The sequence below is a fragment of the Bubalus bubalis genome, chromosome 15, assembly GCF_019923935.1.
Source record: "Bubalus bubalis isolate 160015118507 breed Murrah chromosome 15, NDDB_SH_1, whole genome shotgun sequence".
In the NCBI taxonomy this organism is placed as follows: domain Eukaryota; kingdom Metazoa; phylum Chordata; class Mammalia; order Artiodactyla; family Bovidae; genus Bubalus; species Bubalus bubalis.
The window spans coordinates 44741645-44762054 of NC_059171.1; the positions used below are offsets into that span (position 1 = coordinate 44741645).

General features: G+C 44.5%; 1 non-coding gene and 1 pseudogene across 1 annotated transcript; one reads left to right on the forward strand and one right to left on the reverse strand.

Moving 5' to 3' along the window:
• Positions 1 to 6554: 6554 nt before the first annotated feature.
• Positions 6555 to 10290, reverse strand: LOC102396145 (annotated as a pseudogene).
• Positions 10291 to 18687: 8397 nt separating this feature from the next.
• Positions 18688 to 18794, forward strand: LOC112579260. The gene has a single exon (XR_003103759.2). It is a non-coding gene; the product is annotated as a U6 spliceosomal RNA (small nuclear RNA).
• The last annotated feature ends 1616 nt before the right edge of the window (positions 18795 to 20410 follow it).

Genomic DNA, 20410 nt, shown 5'->3' on the forward strand with positions numbered 1-20410 from the left:
AATGGATGGCAGAGGAAACTGGAGTGCTTCAATCCATGGGGTTGCAAAGAGTCAGACATGATTTAGTGACTGAATAACAGCAACAACATATCAAGGAAATCAAACAGCAAAGAATGCTGTTCAACAGGGATGGAACACCATTGCTGACCCAGCTCCATACCTCCCCACCTTCTCTGATGGACCCCGTTGCATTCTGACAACATTTTTAGTTTTAAGTCCTCTGGCACTTGTGTATTTAAACCTTCTCAGCTAAAACAACAAAGTATTTTTATTTCTGTATCTATCTTTTCATTTTCCAAATGTTTATTATGACAGATTCTCCAAAAATGCTTCTTGAACAACAGAACACAGACTTTACAAAAGCTTAAACTGTCTATAATCTCTGCCAATATTGATCTGAACCCCGTGTATCACAATTGCTGAGAAAGCCTTGTTTCCTGTGAAATAACTTCAATAATTACAGCATGCCACATAATACATATAATGCTCTTTAACCAGCATAACTACGTTTACCCTCACAGGCACTCGTTTTCTGTAATTACTGCTTATATGAAAATAAACCTAGGCTGAAAGCAAGGGAAAAAAATCAATGCAAAATAACACCTCTAACTTGCCAACCCTGCAGAGATGTTTAGCAGTATGCACACACCATTTCTGTGTGCTGCCCACTGAGACAGCACTAACAGGTCACAAATTCCTCTAAGAATAATCTTACTGACAAAGGCAACGAAATGAAATTGAAAAGTGCTGTCAGCTCAGCGATTTGCCGACAAATTATCCACAATAATCAGTGACTCCTGACTTCAGGATTTCCAGAAGAACCCACTCCAGTGAATGCTGTGGTTTTTTGGTATCCCATAGTGGGGACATTGTACATTATCATTACCTTTTGTCTTTAATGGAAGGAAGCTGTTGTTACAGCAAGACATAGGCATGAATTCTGGCTCTGTCTCTGGCTATCTGTTGGATAAATGATTTCACCCCTCTAAGCCTCTATTTTATTATCTTAGAACCGATATATATATCAGGATTTTTTGAGAGGGCCAAAATAGGCATTCACAAACAGGAAATTAATAAATGTTGATATATTTAACATAAACTCACAGTGTAAATTTCCAGAAGAATTCAGTCATAGGAATAAATGTTACTTGCCAGATACACTGATGTACTTTCTTTAAACTGGACTAGCCTGCTTTGTAGTAGACCAGGAGGTAATCAGATCAAGATTGCAAACTAAGAACATGCTTCTCTCATCTCAAATCCCCATAAACAGTAAGAAAATATTTTAAATTGAAAACAGCACAAGGAAAGAAGACTTGGTGCCCTCAATAGATCAGGAATTATAATAAAGTTCCTAAAATATTAAAGGCAGAGGAGTTTATATTGAAGGAAGAAATAATGGCCAAAACACACAAAAGAGAGAACTGATGAAGAGCGTGCGAGTATCTCAGCTTGGGCTTCAAGCTGAGAGAAAATAGATGAAAAGAGAGGATCCAGGGTCAACCAACAGGATGACTGGCTGACGCAGAGGCATCCAGGAAGGTCGACCCCTTGGATCTTCTCCTTGTGCCGTGCAGGATCAGGAGAGGTTTGGGTCCCTAGACAGAAGCGATGCACAACCAGGAAGATGTCCCTCCTGGTAGTCAGGGCTTGGGACAGAATTCACTGCCACCCAGAAGAAAGGGGAAGCCTCCATAACTGAGGAGGCCACGTCGCTGCCTGGAATTCTGGAAACAAGCCAGGTAATCACATATAGCATGAGACAGATTAACCTAGGAGCCCAGATCCCATATAATCATGCAAAGCCAGCAATTTGTTTTTCTTTTTTCTCTTTTGGACTACACCATGTGGCATGTGACACCTTCCCCAAGCAGGGATGGAACTGTGCCCCTTGCATTAAGGAGCATGAAGTCTTAACTGCTTGACTACCAGGGAAGTCCCCAAACCCAGCAAATATTTAAGGAAAAGTAACTCTTTAAAACCTTAGTGTGGCTAAATGGTAAGAATTCACCTGCCAATGCAAGAGATGCAGGAGATCCAGGTTCAATCCCTGGGTTGAGAAGACATCATCTTCTGAATGAAAGGGACCATAATCATCATATGGATAAACTAATACCCAAAGAAACAAAGTTAAAAAATGAGATTTTTTTTAAAGTATGTATGGTACATATGGGGCTTTCCAGGTGCAACAGTGATAAAGAATCTGCCTGCCAATGCTGGAGAGGCCGTAGACAAAGGTTTGATCCCTGGATTGGAAAGATCCCCTTGAGTAAGAAATGGCAACCCACTCCAGTATTCTTGCCTGAAAAATTCCATGGACAGAGAAGCCTGGTGGGCTTTAGTCCGTGGAGTCACAGAGAGTTAGACATGACTGAGCACATTACATATGATTAACATCCTAAGAGGAATAAGAAGATAATGTCCATTTTAATAGAAATATATTCTAAACAACTAGGGACCTTCAAAAGAAAGGTTGTAATTATCGAAAAAGTCTGAAAAACTCAATAAATGTGCCGAGTAACAGAAAAGATATAACTAAAGGATGATTACTTAGCTAGAAGATACATCTAAGGATCCTCCTAGAACACAGCTTAGAAAGGACAGATAAAAAGGTGAATATGGGTGGGGAAAAAATTCAAAGGTTTCAACATTTGCCTAATAGGATTTCAAAAAAAGAATAGAGAGAAGAAATATTGATAGACATGAGAAAAAAAGATTTCCAGAAAAGATAAAAATCCTCAGAAAAGATGGGTTGAACCAATGTCCACAACTTGCAGATACAGAGGACAAACTAGTGGTCACCAATGAGGACAGGGAAGTGGGGAGAGGCAGTAGAGGGGGAGGGGATTAAGAGGCACAAACTATTAGGTATAAAATAAGCTCCATGGCTATATCGTAGGGGCTTCTCTGGTGGCTCAGCAGTAAAGAATCTGCCTGCAATGTGGGAGACTGGGGTTCGATCCCCAGGTCAGGAAGATCCCTGGAAAAGGAAAGGACAACCCACTCCAGTATTCTTGCCTGGATAATTCCATGGACAGAGGAGCCTGGTTGACTGTAGTCCATGGGGTCTCAAAAGAGTTGGACACGACTGAGTGACTTACACTTTCACTTTCAAGGATATATCATAGAACACATGGAATATAGTCAATACTTTATCCTAACTATAGATGGAGTATAACCTTTAAACACTGTAAACAAATCATTACATTATACACCTGAAATTTATACAATATTGTGAGTCAACTATGCCTCAATAAAAATCAATCAATAAAAAGTTTCTCCACTTCTTTCTTACTGACAGACAATATTATCAACCCCCAGCCCTCAGAGGCTCAACTCCAATGCCGCAGAAACCCTGCTCAGTGGCTGGTGTCAGCAGCATGTTTTCAGAATGCTTACTGAATGGAGTTCAGATCCTGATATACTGGTTAATGCTTCCTTCAAGCTTCCTTTGCGAACTTGATCTTTGCCGTCTGTCATCCAGTGTTCCGTGCCTTCCCTTAGGACCAACTTTTGCCATGTTCCACAGTCTACAAAACTTATCCAGGCACGGAGCAGTCTTTGAAATCAAAGGCACACTGTGCTCAGACCTACTCTAAATGCTGCATGAGTTTCTGATCCAAACTTTTGATCTGCCATTTGTTCCCTGTTCCCTCCCTCCTGGAGTCCTGGTCCAGATGGCACTTTTCACTGGTGCTGTGCCCCATTCCTGTCACAGAACAACAAAGGTTTTAATTTCCAAATATGGAAGCAGTGTTTCAGGACTGAAGGTATCTACCACGTAAGGTAATATATTCCTCAAAATATTTCCAAGATTTGGATGTCTGTTACCACGACTGATCACTCTTCAAGTCTGTGTTTGTTGACTAAACTATAAATATTTTAGCAATGGATTCACTCATGTTTTAAAGACACTATGCACTTATGAAAACACAAGGCTCATTATCCATAGAATATTTCATGTAGCTTCGGCAAAATACTTCTACATGTAGTAAGGGAATACAAAAAGGTTAACAGATGGGATGTATTTGCATTAGTGTCTTACTCATAGAAGTGAGGAGGTGAAACCTTTTTTTCTTTGGAAGTTACTTGGCAAATAGATTAGAAATTATAATGTTGAGACACCAGTCCAGGTTCGATGCACGATACTGGATGCTTGGGGCTTGTGCACTGGGACGACCCAGAGGGATGATATGGGGAGGGAAGAGGCAGGAGGGTTCACGATGCGGAACACATGTATACCTGTGGCGGATTCATTTCGATATTTGGCAAAACCAATACAATATTGCAAAGTTTAAAAATAAAATAAAATTAAAAAAAAAAAAGAAATTATAATCTTGAGAATCCAGTAGCAGAATTAGAGCCAATTCCCATTTAAGTGCCCCCATGCAGTCTCATTTACATGAGGGGATGGGGGGCAGGGAGGAGGGGGAGAGAGAGAGAAGCCTAGTAGAAAGAAAAAGTTGTGAACTTACTATAACAAGTGACACAATATGTGGAGACTTCCTGTGATACAGTGGCTAAGACTCTGCGCTTCCAACGCAAGCGGCCCAGGTTCAACCCCTGGTCAGGGAACTATATCCCGCATGCCACAACTAAAGATCCTGCATGGATCTTTTCACTGGTGCATGTTGTAACTAAAACCCGGCACCTCCAAATAAATTAAATAAAAATAAATATTAAAAATAAGTGATACATGACTAACCATATTTTCAATTAAAACTCCAAGCCAAAACAATCTGCATGATAAATTACTGAAAGGGGCTGTCCAAGACACCAGAAGAGATACAAAGAGTATTTCCTAAAGATATAAGATAACTCCTCTGCTTAAAAGAATTCAATACCTTTCTCCACCAGGGTTCAGTGGGCCCCCATGACCCGGACACTGAGCACATCGCCTTCACGCCATAATCCAGGAATACCAATGACATTAGTATTTTTTTTTTTTTTTGAGAATAAAATCACTTCATTTATTTCCAAAAGTGTAGAGGTGGGAAAGCAACATGATAAAAATTAAGTTCAGTTCCCTATGGATCCATTCTGTCTCAGGGGAGGGACAGTGGCTCTTTGGGCCAGTGTGTTCTCAGTGGGAGGGCTTCAGGTGGGTGGATCCCTCGTTGCCATGGCAACCCTCAGGTCCAGCACCAGCCAGAGCTGATCCCTCCTGCCCTGCCCTCCCCTGGAGCTATCTACGGGTTAGTGGGTTAATTTCCAGATGCAGCAGCTCTGGATCCTCCCAGTGGCCCCCAGGTTCCCCACCGTCTCACTTTCCTGTCCCCTCAGCTGTCTGGCCTTCAGCCCCAACCCCTCCTTGTCCCATTGGGTACCCCCACCACCAAGTCCCCGGCTTCTTGGGGTCACCCTCCTCTGGAATTCCTTCCTTCTGTCTGCAGACAGGCCATGAAGGTCTCAGTGACTGAGCCCAGCTCAGCCCACTGTGAGGCCTGGGGAGGCTGCAGAGGGGGTGGGGGTGGAACAGGTAGATCGCCCCAAGGCCCAGTCCCACTGCCACCCCCAGCAGAACGCATCCTGTAGCAAAAGGTTAAAAAACGAGTAAAAGAAACAAGAGCATGATAGACCGGGAAAGAGCATGTCCACGCGGGCAGCCCCAACGTGGGGAGGGGCTGTGATGGGCTTCTGGGCTCCAGTGCCCACTTGCAGCCTGTAGGGCCTAAGTCCGCACCAGCCAAGTGGCCAGGGAGTGGCTGGCACTGCCTGGCAGTAACGGAGCACTCTAGGGGAAAGTCCAATTCCTCCAGAATCTTGGGTCTCCCAACCAGAACAAACATCTGAGCCTACAGGCTGGCTCAGCCCCGGCCTGGCCATTGCTTCTGCTGAGCTCATCTGTGGCCCCACCCCTGTGGATCCAAGGTCACAGGCTCTGGACTTGGGAAGTGGCGGGATGGAACTGCTGGAGCCCTGGGTCAGAGGGCTTTGGTGGGGCCAGGACGTTTCCCTGGGCTCAGAGGCCTGAGCTGGCTGCAACACAGCCGAAGGGAGCCTGGCACCAGGGCCAGGGCCCTGGACATCTGAAGAGAAAGTGGGGCCTGGAGGGGCGCCCCCAGTACTGAGCAAGTGGTGGGAAGGAGACCCAGGGAATCAAGCACATCACCTCACAGAAGGGTAGAGGGCGGGCGGCCGTCCGAGGGGGTGGGGCCGACCTGCAGGCTCACAGAGCTGTCCCACCTGCCGGGTGGGACTCAGCCCTGTGGACCTCAAGAGCAGGTGAGGGAGAAAAAGAGGGTGGTGTGTGGCCTGGAAGCCAGGCTGCAGGGGGCTCATAGGCTGCACCTGTGCACATCTGGTCTGGCAGATGCTTAGGGACAGAGGGTGGAGGTGGGGCTGACTGGCCGGGACCCAGGAGATAGGGTGTCAGAGGGAGGTGTGAAAGCCTTGAAACCAGACAGCAAAAGAGGAAAGACCAAGCCTGAAGTCTGTGGGCCACGCGCCATAGCCTCCTGACACCTCTCTGAACAAAACCCCACCCTCCCCTTCCGCTGCCACCCCCACCTGCTCCTCCCCCACTGTCCCCGTGAGTGCCCCGAGGGCTGCAGCTTCATTTGTGGAGGTAGGCGTCCAGCCACAGCTGCCCAGACTTGCAGGGCCCGGAGCAGCAGCTTCTCCAGGTACTCAGTGCAGTGCTTGGCACACAAGGACCTCACCAGGGGGGTGACCTTGGGCAGATTGTGCCAGGGCATGGTGGGGAAAAGGTGGTGCTCGATCTGGAAGTTGAGGTGCCCACTGAACCAGTCATTGAAGAAGGACTGCTCCACGTTGCAGGTGGCTGCCAGGTGGCTGCTGAACCAGTCGCGATAGGGCTCTCAGTCAATCTCCATGACGATGTGATTCATCTGTGTGATCCACACAAACCAGTGGCTCTCCAGGAACCTGATGAGGTTGAGGAAAAGGATGGCTCCCAGGACACCATAGAAAGGGATGTAGCTGATGAAGAAATGGGTATAGTAGCTGATGACCCAGGCCAAGTCTACCCAGTCCTTGTGAACCATCACGGTCATGATCATATGGTACTGGAAGTACAAAGGGATGAGCAGCGGAGGCCCAATCAGGAAGAAGTACTCATGCTGGTGGTTGTAAGGCAGGTATTTCAGCTGCTTCTTGCCATACTCAGTGGGCTGCCACTCGCCCAGGACACACACATGCAGCATGTTCACATCCAGATCCTTGTTGAAGACGTTGCATTTGGCGTGGTGCTGGAAGTGGCGATGGTTCCACCAGTTGGCAGAGCCACCCTTTAAGTGACCGATGATGAACTTCTGTACGATATGGTTCCACATGGACTTCTTGTAAACAGAGAGGTGGCCGTAACCGTGTTGCAGCCATCCAGCCTGGACCTGAGAGGTAGCAAGGACGAGGGCCGTAATGATGGTTGGAATCCAGCCGTTGCCAAAGTGGAAGATAGTGAACCAGGCGATGCTCTCCATGGCGATAATGTGGGCCAGGTGGAGAAGGAAGAAGAGCTGGTTAGTCTTGAACAGGTTCATGTCCTCAGCGGTCTTCCTCAGGGCCTGGAAGTCCTCGATGATCTGGGAATTCTTGCCGTGGTCCTGGCTGGGTTCCTCAGGGGCCAGCTCGCCAATCAATAGGGGCTTCATGAACTTGCGCACAAAACCGAGGTTGCGGTGGAAGGCCAGGAAGGCGTCTGTAGCATCTTCCCCGGTGTAGTGCCCGATGACCCACTGCCCCCCCCCCGGGTGCTGGCTGGACCATTTGGTGATGTTGTAGACCTTGCGATCGATGACCAGCCACCTGTCGGGTGCACAGGTTGTGCTTCTGAATCTCCTCCCAGCGGAAGGTAGGCATCGGCGCCTCAAGCTTGGTGGCCCCCTCGCCCTGGTTACCCCCACTTCCCCATGCTGCCTGCTGACCGGGTGCTGTGAGTGCGGTCTGCTTTAGGCTTTTGTCTTCTCCTCCTCCTCCTCCCACGACATCCCCTCCCCCAGCCTCCTCGCCTCCGCTCCGGAGTATCCATCCCTGCCTTTCTTCTCCGCTTCCAAGTGCCCCCAAGTGGTCCCCTCTGTCCGCGCCCCACCTCCACTGCCCCCCCTCCCCGCCCACAGCTTGCAGTGGACTTTTGCCTCCAGAGAAAACTCCCGGGTAGCTCAGGGCCTCAAAGCCTCCTCTGCCCGCCCCTCCGGCTCCCTCCCTAGCCCAGGGCTCCGCATCCTCCCGCGTTCCCCTCTGCCTGGGTTTCCACAGTGATCAGCAGAGCGACTGCACCAATCCGGGCGTGTTGCCCCTCCTGCCTTTGGCCCAGGAGGATCTTTCGAAGGCCAGCGTGCTGGGGCAGCGGTTCCCGGGTCCCTGGCCACGCGGAGTCCAGAGGGCCTGGGAGGCCGGTTACGTGTCCGAACTCCTTCCTCCCCCGACTCCAGCCGGGGGCGCCCGAGGAGATCCCAGGGGAGCCAGGCGGGCAAGAGGGGGCGGCGGTTGGGGTTCCCGGCGCTTACACGCACGCCGGCCACCCGCTCTCCTGGATGTGCACCTGATGCCCACACAAAGAGGGCCGCGCGGCTCCGTGAGTTTTGCGGTGGGGCAGTATTCTTTTTTGTTTTATAACTCGTAGGTATCACATCATCTGTTTTTTAAAATATTTACTGTGGCTGTGTTGGGTCTTAGTTGCGGCACACAGGATCTTCACTGCAGTACAAGGGTTATCTAGTTGTAGCATGCAGGCTTAGTTGCCCTGGGGCATGTGAGATCTTAGTTCCCAGGCCAGAGATCAAACCTGCATCCCCTGCATTGGAAGACAGATTCTTAACCACTGGACCACCAGGGAAGTCCCCTACATTAGTACTCTGTTATGTCACTTTTTCTTATCTATGTACATGCTGTTCAATAGCTTGTCTACCCAACCAATAAGTATTAAGTCATTCTTCAAAATCTGACTCAGCACCTCTCCTGTAAGAGAATTTGGAGGAGATACCTTCAGTTGGTACCACAAAAATGTGGCTTCAACAAACCATGCCCTCTTTTATCAATAAAAACTCTTCATTTGAAAGGCAGCTCTTGGCTTATTCCCAAGCCCTGGTAGAGGGTGAAAGCCTAGACCATGTAGCATCAAGTGATATTGCAATTTTGAGCTATCATGAATTAGTTGTTTATCTGATCCACCAAATCACAAAGTTGACTATATACAGCAGCATTCCATCATAAATTAGAAATTGTAGAATTGTAGGGACTTCCCTGGTGGTCCAGTGGCTAAGACTCCAAGCTCCCAATGCAGGGGGCCTGGGTTTGGTCCCAGGGAACTAGATCCCACATGCTGCAACTAAGAGTTCACATGCTGCAAATGAAGAACTCAGGAGCTGCAAATAAAACACAAATAAACCAACTAGAAATTCTACAATACAGATCAGACTCAGCATGTCTGGAAAGGACATCTCTCCCCCCAATCCCAAGGGGTCACTGGGCATTTCCTGTGATCAGTTAAGAGAGAAGAAAAATGCCTAGTCCTGCTAAAAAATACATCTCCACCATATGCCTTTCAGGTCACCCCTGCAAAACAGTGGCTAGTGTAAACCCTCCCCACAAGGAAAGCTTTGGGTTGTTTGCTTTGTGAAAAAGGAAAAGCCACTGAGATCTAGATCAACACTGACTCATGGGCAAGAGCTAATAGTGCTGGCTGGCTAGTCACAGACTTGCAATCAAAATTGGGAAAATGGATGGTGAAGGTGAGTGGGGGAGAGAGATGTGGGTGGACTCGGAATGCACGTGAGGTATGAAGACATGCACCACAAGGATCACTTTGAAGGAGGCTCTCAATCAGGTAGACAAAATGACCTATTTAATTTCTGACAGTAGCCTCTTTCCTTAGCCTCTTCAGTGTTTGCTCAGTGGGTCCATGCAGAGTGGTCATGGGGGACCTCCCTGGTGGTCCAGTGGTTAAGACTTGGCCTTCCAGTGGAAGGGGTGTGGGTTGGATCCCTGGTCAGGGAGCTAAGGTCCTACATGCCTTTTGGCCAAAAAATCAAAGCAAAAAACAGAAGTAATATTGTAACAAACTCAATAAAGACTTTAAAAATGATCCACATCAAAAAAGTCTTAAAAAAAAAAAAATAGTGGCCACAGTAACAGGGATAAAGGCTAGGCATCAGCTTATCAAAGCTCATCCAGCTACCATATCTGCTGAGGGTCCAATGTACCAACAGTAGAGGCCAACACCAAACTCCTGATATAAAATGATTTCCCCCCCCCCAAAAAATTAAACATATAAAATGACTTTCCCAGAGGTCCAGCCAGTCACCTGGACTTACACTGGCCTTCCTCCATGATGGAAGGGGTGAAAATTTGTCCCCACACCTTAGACTCATATTCTGGATATACATTTGTCTTCTCTGCCTAAAGTGCTTTTTCCAGCCCCTCCATGTGGACTTACAGAATGCTCTATTGCCATTGGTGTCCCACTCACATGCTCCATCCAGAGGAAATATTTTAAGGCAAAAAAAGAATAGTAAGGGTTGTGTGTATATATAATTGATTGGTCTTTCCCTCCAAAGGTAACTGGCTTGATAAAACAATAAAATGGCCTGTTTAAATATTATCTACTGCACTAAGAGACCACTGGGAAATACTATGAGGTTGGGATGCCACCCTATAGAATACAATATATGCCTTAAATCAGTTTCCACAACATGGTTCTGTGTCCTCCAGAGCCAGAGTTCATGGGTCCAGGAACCAAAGGGAGAAGGTAAACGTACTCCCTCCCACTATTATCTAGTGAATTTTTTCATCTTCCTCGCAACTCAAAGAAATTTTGTTTCCTATCAATATGACTTTGAGCTCAGTGGATTTAGACATCTTAGTGCCCAAGAGAAACACAGTCACTGTTCTGATGAATCCTGAGGCTGACCTCTGACCTTTCTGAAATTCTCATGCTGCTGAGTTGACAGAGGAAAAAGGTTTCTCTACTGGCCAGGGAAATTGATCCCAATTACCAGGAGGAAATTGGATTGCTGCTATATAACAGAGGTATGAAGGACTCTATGTGAAAGACTAGAGCACCTCCTAGAACTCTGGTCAATGGAAAACTGACCAATAGCCTTGATCAATGAAAAACTGCAGCAACTCAAGTAAGACAGACATCCAAGAATGCAAATCCCATGGGAATGAAGGTTTGGACCACCTCACTAGGAAAAGCACACTATCTGGGTGAGACATTAACAGAGGAAGCATTGGCTTTTTGTTCAGGATTGGCTCCTAAACAAAAGCAATAATGGCTGGCAGTTAACTCTTGTGGCAATCTACAGAAGTATTAATATTAATAGAAAACATACCAGCAATATTTTATATTATCTTTCCCTTTCTCCCCCACATCCTCATGATTTTACAGGAAGAACGCTGGTGATTGCTAACATTTTCAGCTGACAGTACAACCAAATTGATGACATACGAATCAATGATGAACTGATGGGACAATGTTTCCTCTGTTGGGACACAAACACTTACCTGAGTGAAGGGCAAGAGTGGATACAGAGGGAGGTAGAGAAATGGGCTATGCCCCCCTACCCAGATCTAGTCTCCCCTCTCGTCCAACCTGTTCTCTGCTTCCAGAGGTCTCTGCTGACCTCTAAGAACCACAAGAACCACATCAGTGAACCTCTTTGCCTCCTGTTGTCTGGTTGAGGAATATCAGGAGATCAGAGGACAGAAGTAGAGTGAGATGAGATGTTTATTCTCTCTACCCATTTAGTCCCTACCTGTATCATCCATCTAAGATTCCAGCTCCATCCAGAAACCCTGACTGTCTCTTTTTCTCTAGATTCCAATAACTGCTTCCTTCCATGGACCCTTCTGAAGCCCTGCACTCTCCCTTAGGGGCACCCTACCCATGGCCTGTAAAGATCTCATTATTGTTGTTGCTGCCATTTAGCCACTGAGCCATTGGATAAGGAAATGGCAACCCACTCCAGTGTTTTTGTCTGGAGAATCCCAGGGACAGGGGAGCCTGGTGGGCTGCGGTCTATCGGGTCGCACAGAGTCTAGCAGCAGTGCAGCTAGACACGACTAAAGCGACTTAGCAGCAGTAGCAGCAGCAGCAGTCACTGAGTCATATCTGACTTTTTGGCAACCCCAGGGACTGTAGCCTACCAGGCTCCTCTGTCCTTGGGATTCTCTAGGCAAAAATACTGGAGCAGGTTGCCATTTCCTTCTCCAGCAGATTTTCCCGACCCAGGGATTAAACCTGTGTCTCCTGCATTGGCAGGTGGATTCTTTACCACTATTGGATCCTCTTCAATTTACTCAATAGCTATGCCTTCTGTTTGCTACTGGGACACCGACACAAGCCTTTCTCACCAAGATATGAATTCCTTGAGGAAAGGGGCCGAAATCCAGTCTACACAGAGTTGGCACAGAGCTATGTGAGATGAAAATATCTCCTGCGTATTAATAAACAAGAAATGTCACAGCCATCAGCGATTTCTAGCCTCCAAATGTGAATGAGGGCTTCCAAAACTACAATTCAGGGGATGCCGCCACCCGCCAAAGTGATTGCTGAGGAGCTGGGGGAATGCAAGAAGCAAGGGGGGACAAGGAAACAGGGTTGGCCCCGGAGAGCTGAGGTGCATGTGAAAGGAATGAGTTCAGTGAGCCCAGAGGCTTGCCTCTTCCCATACTTACAGTGCTAAATTCTCTTTGATGTTCAGACTGCCTGCTCCCTTTGTTGCAAACATATATATATAGCCTGACTTCTCCTCCTGCCGCCTCAGAGCAATTTTCTCAGAGCTACTGAGATGCTGTCTCCTAGGCTTGGAGTCCTAAACATTCCCACCAAATAAAATGACTCTCTCCTTTCAGGTTGTGACTGTATTTTTTAGCCCACAGCTGTCTCGGCCTGACCCAGAGAAGGGCTACCTTTTACAGACTTAGTCCAGCCAGTGAGGTACCTCTTGATAATATGCACAAAGAGATGGTAACTCCCCACAGGTGGTCTTGTGTAAGAAAAAGAAATGACCTAAGCAGTTTGGGGCAGTAAGAAAATACGTTTAGAACAGCCTGGGGACAGAAAGAAAGACTTCAGCTAAAGGATATCTCATGATTACATTTATCATGAGATAAAAGCATTGCTATTTGGTTTTTATATGATATTTACAATGTTTTAATATAAGAACAAGACAGGGTATTTTTAGACAAGGCTACATAACCCCAGACAAATCATAATAGGATCTTTTTTTGTTTTTAACTCCAGGCCAATTAGTTGAGGGCTAATTTAGCAATGGAAGATGCTTCCAAATACTTAACACATGACTCAGCTATATAAATAAGTGGTGGCAAATGAAGCTGAACAAATTTCTCATATGTTCTGATTTGGCCACTGGTGTACACACACAGATTTATACAAAGCTTGAGTTCTCTCCATAAAGAATAAAAAAGAAAAAAGTCCAAAGCCAATAAATTTTTTTAGGTTACTTTGCTTTATTTGGTATATCTAGATTCATTTCAAATAGCTGTAGGAAATACTGAATCTGATTTTGCAATGATAATTTAAGCAAAACCTCTGTGATGGACTAAAATGCTCTAGTATAAGCATTTGTGAGACTCTCGGGTCCTTAGTAAAACTATAGGGTCTGAGGTTCAACAAAAGGAGGATTGGTGAGCCTTCACATTCATAAAAAAGGAGTTTAAGATTTCTATGGCAAAGTGGATTAGTCAATAGAGAACTCACACATTTTTATGGTTATATCTGACCAGTCCTATTGGCAAACAAATAAGGCAGTTTTGTTACTCTTCTGCCATCCTGGGTAAATTCAAACTACACCTGTTTAGAAGGGTGCCTAGAAAATTTCTACAAGTTTTTACCTGCGTCTCCTCATTCAGAGTAAGCAAGAATGCGTTTCTATATCATATCTGTATCTCAGGTTTCAAAGCAGGGGAGTAATCAGTTTGCTATTTTATGGGTCACTTCGTGGAGTGAATGTCTTCTTTTACATTCTCTTCTGCCTTTTCCCCTCCTTGTATAAAGGAAACGACACTGTTTTAAGTCAGGCTGTTTGATTCAAATTCTATTAATAATATTCCCTTGATTTTAACTATGTTTTTAATGCTAAGATGCTCAGTTTCCCCATTTATAAAATTGGGGTAAGAATAACTGTTTTACACAGTTGTTATCATGTATATAAAAAATGCATAGAAAGTATCTATTTCAACACCAGGTATTTAATAAGTGGAAGCAGCATCATTATCCATGTTATTATTATTACAAGTACCCCATCAGGACTTCTAAGATACTAACGTGATTTTGAGAACCTGCAGTATTTAGGAAAGCAATTATTCAAAATTATTCAGGAAGGCAAGATGAATCACTAGCTGCTGCTGCTGCTGCTAAGTCACTTCAGTCATGTCCGACTCTGTGTGACCCCATAGACCGCAGCCCACCAGGCTCCCCCGTCCCTGGGATTCTCCAAGCAAGAATACTGGAGTGGGTTGCCATTTCCTTCTCCAATGCATGAAAGTGAAAAGTGAAAGTGAAGTCGCTCAGTCGTGTCCGACTCTTCATGACCCCATGGACTATAGCCTACCAGGCTCCTCCGTCCATGGGATTTTCCAGGCAAGAGTCCTGGAGTGGGGTGCCATTGCCTTCTCCGAATCACTAGTAAGTCAGTTGTATTTTATTCATTGACATGTACCTGATGATGGTAAGACAGGCTTCTTCTCCAAGCCTTTCTACCGTATAAAATGTCTGTATAATGTCTGTCTAAGTAGAATTATTTTTGAATGGCAGAGAGCCAGTGGAGGTGAAAATTTAGGTGAGGTCTGCAAAGTCTAAGATACTCCCAGAGCACTCAGAATTCAGAAATGAGTTTTTCATTTGTCAGTGTTGGTCCAGATTTCAGCATCTTCTATGAGCAATTAACAGCTTTAGCTATTGACATTTTAATATAAAACCTCCATGAAATGATTTTTGCCTTTTTTTTTTTTTTTGCTATAATTGTTGCCATTGTTCATTTAGCCAGCATCTATCTCTCTCTGTCTGATAAATAAACAAAATGTTCAAATCACTTGACAGCTGTCCATGCAGGTCCTGGATAAACAGTACAATAACAGAGATGCTTTAAGCATGAAACTGTAAATCCTCAAGTTCCAGCCATATTATAATATCAGTGTTGAAATTTTTCACCTAAAGAATTAGAAAACCTTTTACAATGGGATTAATACATCACATCATTTAACATCTACCTTTTGTCACCTGACCCCGAGACCATATCTAACAACAAATAATTTGCCCCGTTCTTTCAAGGTGTCAAATGACTTTTTTCTGTATGACTTTTTTTGAATGATTTGATCTAAGAGAAGTAGCTTGGAAAAGCATTAGGAGTGTCAGGTTTTATAACAAACCATGTGGGTGGAGGGTTTTGTTGGGTTGATTTTTTTTTTGGCTGACAGCAAACAAGTCTATCTGAAAACACATAAGCTCCAGCAGGTGCCCAGAGCTAATTTGGTTTGACACTATTTTTAAAAAGCACTAGCTAAGTTTTATAACAAGTCATAGTGAATGGCTGTATTGTTTCTCTGTCTTCTGCAACCCAGGGACCAGTTTTAAAATAGGACCCTAAGCAGGAGGCCATGAATCTAAAACACCCAGCTTCTTAAATCTTCTCCTAGATCCCTCGAAACAAAATGCTTAGAGGTTTACACTTGACTTTGCACTTCACACCTTCCACCACAAAATCGAAATCGCTGCACTTCCTGTCAGCAGTTTTCATTTAAATCTAGTGAGTTTCAGCGCTGGCCAGCAAGGATGATGTGAAATGCTTGCCGGCAGCCAGATTCAAGATGGATTTGCCGATCCAACCACCTGCTGATGGCATGTGTTTGGCTCCCAGCATTCACAGTGGACACTCATCATGATATTCACTCTCCCTATGGACTCTCACAGCAGACACATCAGTTGGCATCTCCTACTAATACTCCCAGCTTAAACGCCCACTTAGGTGTGGTGTTTGAAGAGCCCTTCAGTTTTAATCTCTCTGATACATGCGGTTAGCCTGGCCTTTCCTCTCTCAAACACAGAAGTCCTATTTGGATTAAGATACAAAGATTGGATTTGGAGAGTTGTTTTTCGTTTGTTCTGTCTTTGTGCAAGCACAGAACTCACTAATTTACTGGCGAGGGTCAAAATGCACATTTCAACTATTGAGTTGGTAGGTGCGATGTTAAGAGTCAGTCCCACTTGGATTTGAATGCCAGCAAGTTCACCTGGCAGAGTGTCATCTCCGGCAAGTGTGTCGTCTCCGACAAGACAGAGATAACAGCACCGAGCTCCAAAGATTGTTAAGATTAAATGTGATGATATATGTAGAATGCCTAACATTAAGTCAGGTTTGTAATAAATGCTCAATAAATTCTAGTGGCTGGAATTTCAGTTTTTAACTTTTTATTTTATACTGGGGTATAGCCAATTAACAATCTTGTGATAGTTTCAAGTGAACAGCGAAGGGACTCAGCCATACATACACATGCATCTGTCTCCCTGCAACTTCCCCTCCCATCCAGCCTGCCACGTAACATCAAGCAGAATTCCAAGTGCTCTACAGTGGACTCCTGTTGGTTATCCATTTTAAATACAGCACTGTGTACCTGTCCATCCCAAACTATCCCTTCCCTCAATTCTCACTCCTGGCAACCATAATTCCTTCTCTAAGTGTATGAGTCTGTTCCTGATTTGTAAATAAGTTCATTTGTATAATTTCTTTTTAGATTGACTTAAAAAAAAAAAAAACAGTGAAATAACCCATCTGACTCTCAAATAGCTTTGTAACAGGATAGGGGCAGCCAGTATTAGCCTCCTCTTGCAGACTGGAAAATGGCAGTGCAAAAAGGTGAAGCAATTCTCCCAAAGCCTTACAAGAGGGAAGTAAAATAGACCCTAGATCGTCTAACCCTAAATCCAGTTCTTTTTCCCCAATTTTATTATTTGCAGTTTGACTTTGTTAAACACCCTCTGAATTATTCAGTGGAAACCGACTCTAGATAGTCTCCATTCTCCACAGACACAGTAAACAGAATTGTGAGTCTGTGATAGGGACAATGACAAGCCGTTTGAGTCATGTCCACCCTGGTCCTGCCGGTGCAGCCAAGGATCAAACTGGGGGAGGACATGGCTGCCTTCCATGCCATCAACTTCAAAAGACTGGGGTATTAGGGCCAGAAAGGACTTGGCCTCAAGCCAAGGTTAGGACGTGATGAGTTCAATGCTGACATTTTGAGGCTGAAGAGACAATAGGACTTGTTGCCTGGTCCACTCCACCTTCATTCAAAGGGCTGGCAGCCCTGGGTGGTGCAGAACGGAGCTACCACGATTGGCTGTCACCCTTATACCCCAGACTCCCAGGTCTCAAAAAAGCTGCCCAGTGTCTCATAATTAAAAAAAAAATTTTTTTTATAATACTCAAATTTTCCTATTTCCCTTGACTTTCACTTTCCAGTCATACTGGACTGTAGACAAATCAAGTATTTAGTAAGGAGCCCGAGGTTCAGACATGATAGCTGGTAAGAGAGGGCACTGAAGGGGAAGCCAGGTCACCTAATGCCTCATCCCGAATTCTTTGCACCACCTCCTGCCTCCTGTCGTAGCCATGGGAACCCAGCCACTCTGCCTCTTGGTCTCCCACTAGGAAGCATAAAGGGGATTCTATAAACATTTGCTGAATGGATGGTACAACAAAGGGATAATGAGGAGCTATGTGTTCCCATTTCTACACATTCTGCCTCTCTTTTATTGTGAATGAGATGCCCAGCAAACACAGCTGAAATAATCAACTCATTTTTGTCCTGTCACGCCAGTTTGTCATGTTACCACCAGCCAAAGCAGTAATGCCCCGGGTCAACCCACCCGGAGCACTCCTGTGGAAGAGATTCTCAACTAGGGAAGGCTGCATAAAATATCCTGAAAGGACAAAGAAAAAACCCACAAAGCTAACAGATCACAAAATTAAGGTACCCCATCTTCGTTTAGCAGGCACTTCCAGTCTCTTTCTCTGCTGATGACCTTTGTTGTTGTTTTTGTTTTTTGGTTGCTAAGTCATGTCCAACTCTTTTGCGACCCCATGGACTGCAGCCCACCAGGCTCCTCTGTCCATGGGATTTCCCAGGCAAGGATACTGGAGTTGGGTTGTCATTTCTTTCTCCAAGGGATCTTCCTGACCCAGGGATTGAACCCACAGTGGAAGCCCCCTGCAGTGGAAGCACAGAGTCATAACCACTGGACCACCAGGGAAGTCCATGTAAATATAATTATAGAACACAAAGGTCATGAGACTGTTTGGTCAGCTCAGTTAAGACATCAGACTCACCAAGTTTGAAAAGCTGGAACATGAAAAAACCTAAGAAAGAAATTATGAGAGGTCTGAAAAAGCAAAAGAAAGACAAAGATGGAGAGAGAGGAAAAAATGGGTCCAAGGACCATGCCAATGATAATCAATAGTGACAGAGCATGTTCCTGTTAGTATGTCTATCTAAACTCGAGTCAGATCAAACAGAATTGCCGTTAAGATTCCTTAGATTGCATTGTTATTGTTTATAACAGATTCATTAATCAGGTTATCAAGGCCCTCTTTTGTCAAAACATCCTTGATCACTCAGATTAGCAGCAGTCTGGTGCTTCACTACTGGACGGCTGGTCACCCAAGCACTTGTTTATAAGATTTCCTGTTTCATTGTGACAAGACAGTGCTCGATTCGGCAGCACATATACTACAATTGGAACGATACAGAGAAGATTAGCATGGCCCCTGCACAAGGATGGCATGCACATTCCTGAAGTCTTTCTTATTTAAAAACAAACAAACAATGTAACAAGACAGCCTTCCCAAATCAGACCTCCCTGTTATCTAATCACATTTCTGTTCCAGATTTCAATCCTCATTCAGGAACACTCAGTGGCAAAAACTTTTATAATGTAAAGACACCTGCAAAATTTGATGGGGAAAAATGTGTGGAACATTTAGAGCTAGGAAACGTCTAGGAAACCTCTCTTGTCTTTCTGATCTAATTGGCTAGGAAACGTCTAGGAAACCTCTCTTGTCTTTCTGATCTAATTGAAGGGGATGTTAATCTCTGTATTCAACCCCACAAAGTGGTCAGTTGGGTAGGTCGTGCTATTTGACATTGTTCTCCAAAACCTCAAATCAACACATTATGTATCTATGGAAATAGAAAAGTCTCATGGGTCCCAAGACCTATAAGATGCAATAGAGAATTCTAAAGCAAACAGGTGAGGGATGACAAAATTACCACAGAATGCTAAGAGAAAAAAAAACAATATATGGGCTGCTGCTTAATTTATTTTTTTGATGGAGGGCAGCAATCTGTGCTTATGAGAAATCTTAAAACAGTGCTTCTCAACCAATGTCACCACCTCCAGGGGACATTTTGGACATTTGTGGGGGTTATTTTATTGTCTCAATGGTAAGAGGACCCCAAAGCCATCCAGTGGATGCAGACCAGAGATGGAAAATGTCCTGAAGTGGGCAGGCTGGTGCCATGGGGCAGAGCACTCTTCTACACCCCATATGATATCATATACATCCAAGGCTCTTGCCCCACATTCATGTAGGTGAAACCCTATTTACAATCGTCTAAATCCTATGCATATGTTTTAGATGCCACATCCAACTTCTTCAATGTGTCCTCTCGTGAAGAAGTACCAACGCATTCACATACCGAAATACATATTACTTTTTTTATAAATCACTATTCTTCCATTTCTCTTACATTACAGTTGAAATTATGTGTCTGTAGGCTAGATAAATCATCTATAAAATATACTGTAGGACAGTAGAGTGTCACACATAATCTGGGATAAAATCCGTTTTCATTTTCTGTCTCCATCATTTCATCTACATTTATTAATAACATGACGGAATTGGGAAATTATCTGTAGATGCTAACATGAGTGGCTGCAAATTTACTATCAAACAGGAGATTTATGCAGTTGTAAAGCATCTCCTCACAAACTGTTTAACTGCAAAGAGAAAAATAGTACTTTACAGTGGCAAAGCCTGGCAAACACCACCTTAATCAAATGATCAAGGTTTAGAAAAGCATATGTAATATTTGTGTGTGTGTGTATATAGAGAAATATCAAGAAAGAGAAGCAGAGGGGAGTAAGAAGAGGAGGAAGGGGAAGACAGCAAGAGGAGGAAGCAAAATAAAAATGAAATGAAAGGTAAGAACTGAAGTAACAATTTTTAAATAGTTATGATTCTGTGCGTTATATAAACAATTAATGTTAATTTTCTATTTCATAGGTGTAGATAGACTCACGGAAATATCTAAGAAGAGAACAGTGGGAGAAAGCAGTGTGAAGAAAAAGAACAGTACAATGTAATAAGGGTCACAATTTTTAAAGACAAATGGGGGTGTGGACATACATTAACATATGTAACTTTAT